This window comes from Homarus americanus, unplaced genomic scaffold (assembly GCF_018991925.1).
Source record: "Homarus americanus isolate GMGI-L3 unplaced genomic scaffold, GMGI_Hamer_2.0 scaffold26351, whole genome shotgun sequence".
Lineage (NCBI taxonomy): Eukaryota > Metazoa > Arthropoda > Malacostraca > Decapoda > Nephropidae > Homarus > Homarus americanus.
In genome coordinates, this window is record NW_024724368.1 from 7846411 (window position 1) to 7855617 (window position 9207).

Consider the following 9207-nt stretch of genomic DNA (forward strand, 5'->3'; position numbering starts at 1 on the left):
TTGTATTTGCGTAGCTGGCGTTGAGCTGGCGTGTGAATTGGCGTTTAGGTGTACGTGTTTGAGGAAGCATCACGTCCAGGAAAACATTACGGCTCTAGGGTCACAGGAATATTTGCTCCCCCCCCCGAAGCTTATTTTATCTGATTTAAACACCCTAAAGCTACCTATGGGTTTAGGTTAGGTTAGCGTTAAGTTATTTAATTATGTGGTGAAATAAGCTGGGTGGTTAATCTTCATTTGATGCCTTTTCTGCTGATATATACCCCAAGAAACTTACATCTTAACATCCGCGAAGAATTGGTAACAAGTAGGTTAGGTTAGGTTGGGTTAATGGGGAGTGATGGTTCTCGCTCACGGAAAGGAGTCATAATTGAAGATAAAGACTTTAACCTTACGTACACCCACAAAAAAAAAAATATTTGGCACCCGTGTCATATTGTATCACGCCGTAAGGGTGCCGAATAATTTTTAGTGTGTGTACACGTTTATATAAATGCTCACGACCACACAGGTGTACATAGTCATACAGGTGTAGACCCAATAAATTATTCGGCACCCTTACGGCGTGATACAATATGACAGTAAATTCCGGTTTAATTTATCAACTTGTGCTCCTCGTTCCTCCCCTAGTCTATCAACTAGGGGAGGAACGAGGAGCACAATACAATGTGACTAGATAGTGTTACCTATATATTCAGTCTAACCTTGTCTGATACACCGTAGAATATATATATACCGTATTTTACAAGTCGACCCAGGAGTCATCCAGCTGTGTGGGCGTGGCGTCACATAATCACACGCTGGTTTAGACAGGGCTTGTGTGTGTGTGTGTGTGTGTGTGTGTGTGTGCATAATGGTCAGTATGCTTGCCTCTCAAGGGAGCGGACCCGGGTTCGATCCCCGGGCACGGTGAAACTATGGGCAAGTTTCTTTACGTCAGCATTTGGCGACGTGGATGTTAATCGATTTGCGAATCGTGTTCCGGGGAAATGGTTAGCCAATGCTGTTGGCGAGTTGTCCTGTTTTCTCGGACTGTTCCTTGACACTGGGTCATGCAACTCGTTAACCTAACCTAACCTAATCTTAAACAAATTCATGCCTAGGTGGACCTAGGGCCAGCCATCCTCGATTTCGAGGGGCATTCATTACTTTATTGTGTGTGTGTGTGTGTGTTAGAGGTGGCGTCACCGTACCGAAGGGGTTATACTGGTGGTCATATGGTTATATAAAATAGTCTATAACGAAAGTAAAAGGCCTCTCCCTCCCTCCCTCCTTTACTGAGTCTTCTTTCTCCCACCAGGCTTAATACCCTAACATAAAGGTTCGCAGGTACCCAGGATTTTTCTGGCGATAATTTCCTATCCGCGACTGCTTTTCTGTATTTCACTCGGTTAAACACGCACGGAGAAATAGCTAAATTAAATTACTGATGGAATTTTTTCACCCCAGTCGAGCTATAATTAATCTTACGTAACAGTTGAGAGAATGGAGAAGAGAGGGAGATAGGTGGAGAGGGAAAGTTATTTCAGAAGTTGCTGAAATCCACCCACATTATTGTATTCAGGGTAAAAAAATTTTATGATGTATATTTTGGAACTGGTGAGTTGATTTACCCTTTTGCGTAAGACGACTTAACCCCTTGAGTATTGTCATCGTCCACAGGGGAATAGATCATCTCATTCAAAAGGTCAAGAAGAAATGTTCAAGGGAATCTAAAATATTTTTAGGCAGTGGGGATAATTCATTGTACTCAGAGTGTTGGCATCGTGCTTAAGGGTTTGTAAACTTGGTTAATACAACATCATCATCCACACGTAACAACTGCAACAGATTACACTGAGCCGCCATAATTTAACCCGACCCGCATACACTTATTCCCGTCTCACCCTCTGCATCATCCATAAATATACCCAACACCCTTGGTTACTTGACAGTAGTGTGGGTACACACTCTAAGAGGTTCTCAAGAAGAATATTTATCACAACTGTTTGTGTAAGAATGTACCGAACTGGTTGATTTAAGTTGAAACAGAAAAACAACGTCCAAAAACAGTAATTTTTCTGCGCTTAGACGACCATAACAATAGGTATATTCGTTCAATTGGCACCTGTCACAAGTAGGGTCTAGCATCTTTTCCATGAGATTCCGTACGTTAAATGTGGGTCTTGTAACTGGTGCTTAGTATCTGCAGAAGGCCTGGTAGTCTCAATATAATTTTCATGCGTCTTTTTGTTTTAGCTTAACTTTTAGGTGCATTCTCACATCTTCTGTTGCGAGAAATGTTCCTGGCACGAGCTTTCGACAATCTACACAATGGTTAGTGATGACTGTTTGTGTTAAATGTGTAATGTTCAGACAAAGATCTGTTAGTGGAACTTAACTTCTTTGACTACAGTGAACTAGCCCATTGAGTAAGACATCCTAACACTTTAAGTACGATGACATAAGCCTTCAGAGAACATTGATTAAATCCCGTGTTTAAGATGTCCTAACTCTTTCAGTACAACGACCTTAATCTCTTGACGAAGATGAATTTGTACTCTGAAGGTTAAAGATTGAACCAGATTAAGGCGTACCTTAAAACAATATGTACAGGTTGTCACATGACTTGTTGATGATTTCGTTCAGTTTATATTCTTTTGACAGCGTTGGACCTGTTAAACATCTCCCCCCACCCAACCCCCCCACGAAGACCGACATAAAAATTACGAGTCGCCAAACATGTTTACGTCTGCGCTCCATGTGTTGAGTGTATGAGAGGCGGTGTACTTGAAGTCAGAAAAAAGTATCTGCACCTTTTCAGTGTTATACAATATGACGCACCTGATCAAGAATTGTGACAAACGCCGAGTCACTGCCATATGATGATTGAAGCTGTTCCGCGATTCATTATCTTCCTTTATGGCAACACATTCCCTCATGGTACAGTGTTCAACAACATTGTCAGTGATTATCACTTACAGTTAAGTCCAATTAACTCTAATTCTTATCATGTGGTATAATAAAGAGGTTTCGTAAACTCTTTCAATAAAACATTTAATTCTTTACAGCAACTCATCCCCTTATGTGAAATACTGTATGACTGACAAAACGTAGTATTTATATTGTTCTGCCTCTGGTATGAGGTCTTAATTTTCATCCTTTTTTTGTTACTTAAGATGGATCCACACCAACGCAACAATGTTGGTAACGTGTGTTGGCAACTGGGTTGTCAAAACTGTGAAAAGTACGCGAAAATGTTTGCAACATTAATATTGAGAACTATGTGATTATTTCACCTGTCTTTCAACATTGTTAACATCTTTTATCCAACATGTTTGTTACCAACAGTGTTATGTTGGTGTAGCTCCACCTTAGGTGTTCCCTTGACAACATTGTATTTTCATTCAAGCCTCTAATAATATGTTACATTCCTATATGGCAACGTACAGTAGTAAGTTATATTGTCTTTGTTTTTCAAAAAGTTTATATACTGTACACTATTGCCTAGTATCTATTTGCTTTATATAAAAAAGCGCTATATTGAAGAGAAACCATAATGATTAGGAAACGCATCTCGCAATCATATATACCAACCTTACCGAAACAACAGGAGTCATAGTGTTCATATCCAAACCCATCGGATCCAGAGGTGAAGATAGCTTTTTGCTGACTGTACATCTTGGTGTGGCGCTGTGGAGGTAAAACTGCGATGTTGCTGTTTACGGTGTTTCAGTCTTATAAAACACTCTAGCTATATAAATTTAATTTCGGTGTTAATGGCTTTAAAACCACATATTTTAATTGTACGAACAAAGTCAGATGGCATTATAGCGGAGGTGTTGAAAATTGCCTCCGTTCTGGTCGGTGCAGATGTGGATGTATATAAAAAAAACAGTACTAGTAAATATATGATTGTACATCGTATTTATGAGATGTTTTCAATGTCCTGGTCACCCTAGAATGGTCATGAACGTCCCAGACAGCTGAAATACTGTCCCATCCGAGATATTATCGAGGACATTACTGTCAAGCTGCTTCTAAATTCGATATAAAATAGAGGATTTGTCCCCTTTTCGGTTTATTTTTCTACCCATGTTTACTATTGCATATTGTATATATCTCTGGCGTCTGGTCTATATTTCCGTAATAATAATAATATTCGTAGTAACAATAAAAACAATTATTATTATTTTTACTACTATTAATGTTAGCTGACAGATTGACAGGCACATAACGCGCCATACGCTTTCTTGACACACAATTTGAATATAAAACTAGAGAAATCCTGATGAAAATATAGATTATTCTCTACAGAAAGATATTTAAACCATATTGTCTTGTGTTCTTTATATGGCAGAAGAGAGTTACGATATGGGAACAGGAACGGGAGGATACCCAACCCAACCCAACCCAACCCAACCCAACCCAACCCAACCCAACCAACAACCTCAGCTCAGCTCAGCTCAGCTCAACCCAACCCAACCCAACCCAACCCAACCCAACCCAACCCAACCCAACCCAACCCAACCCAACCCAACCCAACCCAACTCAACTCAACTCAGCTCAGCTCAGCTCAGCTCAGCTCAGCTCAAACCAACCCAACCCAACCCAACCCAACCCAACCCAACCCAACCCAACCCAACCCAACCCAACCTAACCCAACCCAACCCAACTCAACTCAACTCAACTCAACTCAAACTCAACTCAACCCAACCCAACCTACAACCCACAACCTAACCTAACCTAACTTTAGCCGCCAGGACGATAACCTTCCCTTACCGTCACGTTAACCAATCTGTACAATTTATACAGTCAAGAGATTCCGGGGTGTACTGTGGTGGGCTGGTGGTGCTGTCGTCCGTTATATGTTTTAATTTCCGTTCAATGACCAGTGCTTCCTGTAGTAACTTCGTTTTCTCGTGTTTTGTGTGCGGTGGAGGGGGGGGGGTCTGTTATCTCACTCACATTTCAGAAGACGCCAGGAGACTCAACACCTTTGATAAATGGTGTTACAGCAGGAGGCTACAGACAAGTGTTATTCCTAGCCTAAGATTGGTTGGAGCAATGAAGGGAAGTACTTGAGATGTATAGAAAAAGCTGATTGAGATATTTTGTCTATATAATTTGGGGTGAGGGGATAATGGGCGAGACTGGTAAAATATTTAGGGTAGGAGAGCCAGGTGAAGGTAGAGACGAAGGTGGATCACAGTAGCGAAAAGCTGAAGCCCCGGAACGATGTAAAATGTGGTAGGATTTTGAAAGGGTTCGGTGTGGACGGCCATGGTCGCCAAATCTCAGATATGTCAATGGAAGCTTGGTGGATTGATGCAGCGTACAGACCAGTTGGTTCACTGTCTACTATTGTCGTGGCTTGACTGTGGAGTCCTTTAATTTAATGAGTATTACGTTGTTTATTCACGCTTATAGTAATAATATAATATTAAAATAATAATAATGTAATAGTAACAATTATAATAAATAATAGTGTCAATATTGTCATTTTTCATTATTCAGTCACGTTTTTATTACAATTTTATTTTGGTGAAGAAGACAGTTCCACATCGAGTTAATAAATTGTGTCGTTTTACTTTTACGCATCTTAACCCCCTGAGTAAGATGGGGGAGGGAATTAAGATCACTAGATGGAAGGATCACAATTAAATGTAGAGCAATATCATTAAGTTGTCAAACAGGCGACCAGTTGTCTGATTCTGAGATTTAACAGTGGCGTTATTGTTTTGTAAACAGGGCGTGTCATATTGTAGTGATATATAGTTGCCGCCAATATTCGTTGAATTTGTTTAGGCAGTAATTCTGGCTACAACTGGTTAAGTTCACTATTGTGTTGTGGAGCCCAGTAGAGTTTTACTAGTTAACTGCGGCGGGCGGGTGCCGTAGAGTTGGCTTGATAACCGGGCGGCCTCTGAACACACAGTCCGTACATCTACAGCTTTTAATGGCTCTTATTTTATCTTTTATTTCCAGGTGAGTATCCTACCTAACGCTGATGGGTGTACAAGACTAGTGGTAAGTACCTTCATCTGATATTTAATTGTCAGTGTTGCTGTTATCTAATGAACGACTGGCAACTTTGATGGGGAGGAGCCATTATCTTGCCGGTAGGAAAAAGGAACACATTGTCGACCCGCCGAACATTGTCTTCGTAAATGTCAACCCTCATTTAGGCTTCGTTGTCAGACACCACCATCTTAGATTCCAGAATATAATTTCAGTTCAATATTGACCTATAAAAATCACATACAAACAGTAGCGACTTAACTAACACCCACCTGTCTACTTTAATTAACACATGGCAACTCGGATTTATTTATACATATACATGGTTAAGTTTACAGGCATTTTCTTTATCTCGTGTTAAAATGCAGATACAATTAAGATTAAAATTTGAAGATCGTGATCCCAGTCGTCTTATCTCATCCCACGTATAAAAGCGTGCGTGTCACTCATGCGTGAAGACAAACTTGCATTGGACACATTTTAATACCTTGAAAATAGGAAAAACGTAAAGGTCACGGCAAGGACTGATGTAAGTGACGCCCTCTGACGGAGTGCAACGTTGGGTAGTGTGGATGATGTAACTTGAGGCAATGTGGATGAGTTCATATGTGGATGGTGTAACAGTCAATGTGGATGATGTAACTTGAGACAATGTGGATGAGTTCATATGTGGATGGTGTAACAGTCAATGTGGATGATGTAACTTGAGGCAATGTGGATGAGTTCATATGTGGATGGTGTAACAGTCAATGTGGATGATGTAATAGACAATGTGAATGATGAAACATGCGGTAGTGTGGATGATGTAATATGTAGTATGCGGTAGTGAGAGTGAATTTAATTACGAGTGAGTGGTGAAACGTTGTGTAGCGCGGGTAAGGCTAGGTGGCATATGTGCTGGGGTGTTTCCTGCTAATCTGGTGCCGGGAGAGACTACGTGCGTCACTTTCTTGTAGTAGCTGTTCTTTAACGTTTCTTGATCATTGGTTCTTGGCCGGGTGGGTGTTCCTTCTTCCGTATAACTGTTGTTCCTTAATCTTGCCTGATCGGAGGCTCTTTTATGGGTGGATTTTTCTTGTAACTTGTTCCTAAATGTTTGCTGGTCGCAGGTTCATGGCCGGGTGGGGGTATTCCTTCTTCCGTTTCACTTTTTCTTTTTAACGTTCCTGATCACTGCCAGGTCTGGTGGACGCTCGTTCTACTGTGAAATCTCCTTCGTTAGACGGGGCGTGATGGAAGACCCTGGTTACCGAGTATTGTGGGTGTAGGCAGGTGGCCCGTATGTTGTCTCCTCCAAACTTGAAGGTCTTCCTGGGAAGTGAGTGCGTGTCTGTGTTGATGTATACTTGGCAGTACGGGACTCTTGATTCCGAGAAGGCCGGCACAATAATTGTAGCAGCTGTCAGTAAAGACGTGTTGCAAATGCATTTTTTTTCCTTCTCATAAACTTTCACTCCTAATTTATCCTTAGGTCAAGTTACTGTAAGTGTGAAGACATCGTACTCAAGGGACTAAGTTTTTGTACTTCAGCGTCATGCACATGGGGGTAAGATATATTCATCAGTGGACTAATTCATTGTCCTCAAGGGGTTCCCTACCCTAACCAGTCAGTACCTTACCTTAATCTACCCTATCTTTGCCTATCTTATTCATTTTCACCTTTACCTAGCCTAAGTTTGGCCATGCATAACGTTAATTAATCTGTCTCCAGTCATATGAAACTCCTCCTTGTGATTTAAGAAGAGATAAATGAATTAAAATGACTGTAATATCATTCGTCCATCCGTCTTTAACTGCCTCCGTACAATGATAGTTTGATGATATTTATGACCTTACTCGACCCAGAAGTCCTTACTAGTGTTTTATTAATTTGCGTTCATGTATTTAACTCGATTTTCGTTGTTTAAGGAGTAGGGATGGTTGGCGGATTCTTGGCTCGGGTTGTGTATGTTGTGAGCTGCTTCTTCCGTTCTGGCTGTGACTATATTTTGAGGTGTCTGTGTGTTTGTTTGCTTTTGGGTTAATTGTGGTGATTGTTGGCTATTGTAATAATATTATTATTAATAGAAACTTGAAATTTTGCAGACATTGGCATTCGATTTTATTTATTTTTTAATTTATAAGATTGAAAATCCTCGGTACTCCGAGAGTCCGAGTGAACTGAGTACTGGCTGTAATAGTTTTATTCGTAACACCCTGAGTACGATGACTTAATTCCCTATTAGTTTGGCAGACCTGTGCACGTGTACGGATTATTAACTTAAAATATTACTGATTTTTATTTGTTTTACAATATTTTCGTCGTATGATGGTGGATTCGACGAAGCGCAGTTATTGGTTTTATTATGCAAATTAATTGGTATCCACAAAGCTGGGATACACACAACAGTAGTTTTAGGCCTCGTAGTGCGGAGAGCCGTTGTGAGGTAGAGGTGCTCACTTAACAAACACAGAGCAAGGCCCCCGAGGTGATGCATTTCAATTTTTTTTACCAGGTTATTATTTTCATATTTCCACCTGTCGTTAATTTGGTGGTGGTTGTGATGAAATTGCTGTGGCCAGGTGTTTGTTCCTGAAAATATTTTAGTTAACCAAATATAAATTATTACTATTATTATTATTATTATTATGATGATGATGATGTATCTTCTGTAATTTTTCTCTCGTTTTTCGATGGTTTAGGAAAACAACAAAATTAAGTGTTTTGTTGAAACAGATAGTTACACCCTCAAGCCATTAACTTGTTTACGATCACTTCTTGAGGCCGTGTGTATACCGCAGCACGCTGGTCACTCACCCACCCCCCTGTGTCTACACTGTATTATAAGGGGTTTAGTGTGTGTGTGTGTGGGACATACACACAAACCGTGTACACTAAACCCCGACAGGACTCCTGTAGAAATCACACATTTGTATATTGTAAGTTTCCCATTTTGATGAGAATTGGAATTCAATAAAGTTTCTTCACTCCAAAATATATATTAGTTTTAATTTTGTGTATATTCTGTGTTCTTGCTTTTTATATTATGTAATGTTGTTTGTGTCGAAGTTCTTGTATTTATTATTATTATTATTATTATTATTATTATTATTATTATTGCAATAGACTGTTTTTTGGGGCATGTGTGGATATGTATGTGTATTCATGTATTCGCATGCTACGTGTGAGCTTTGTTCAGGGAAGTTATACTCTTTAACGTGGCCCTG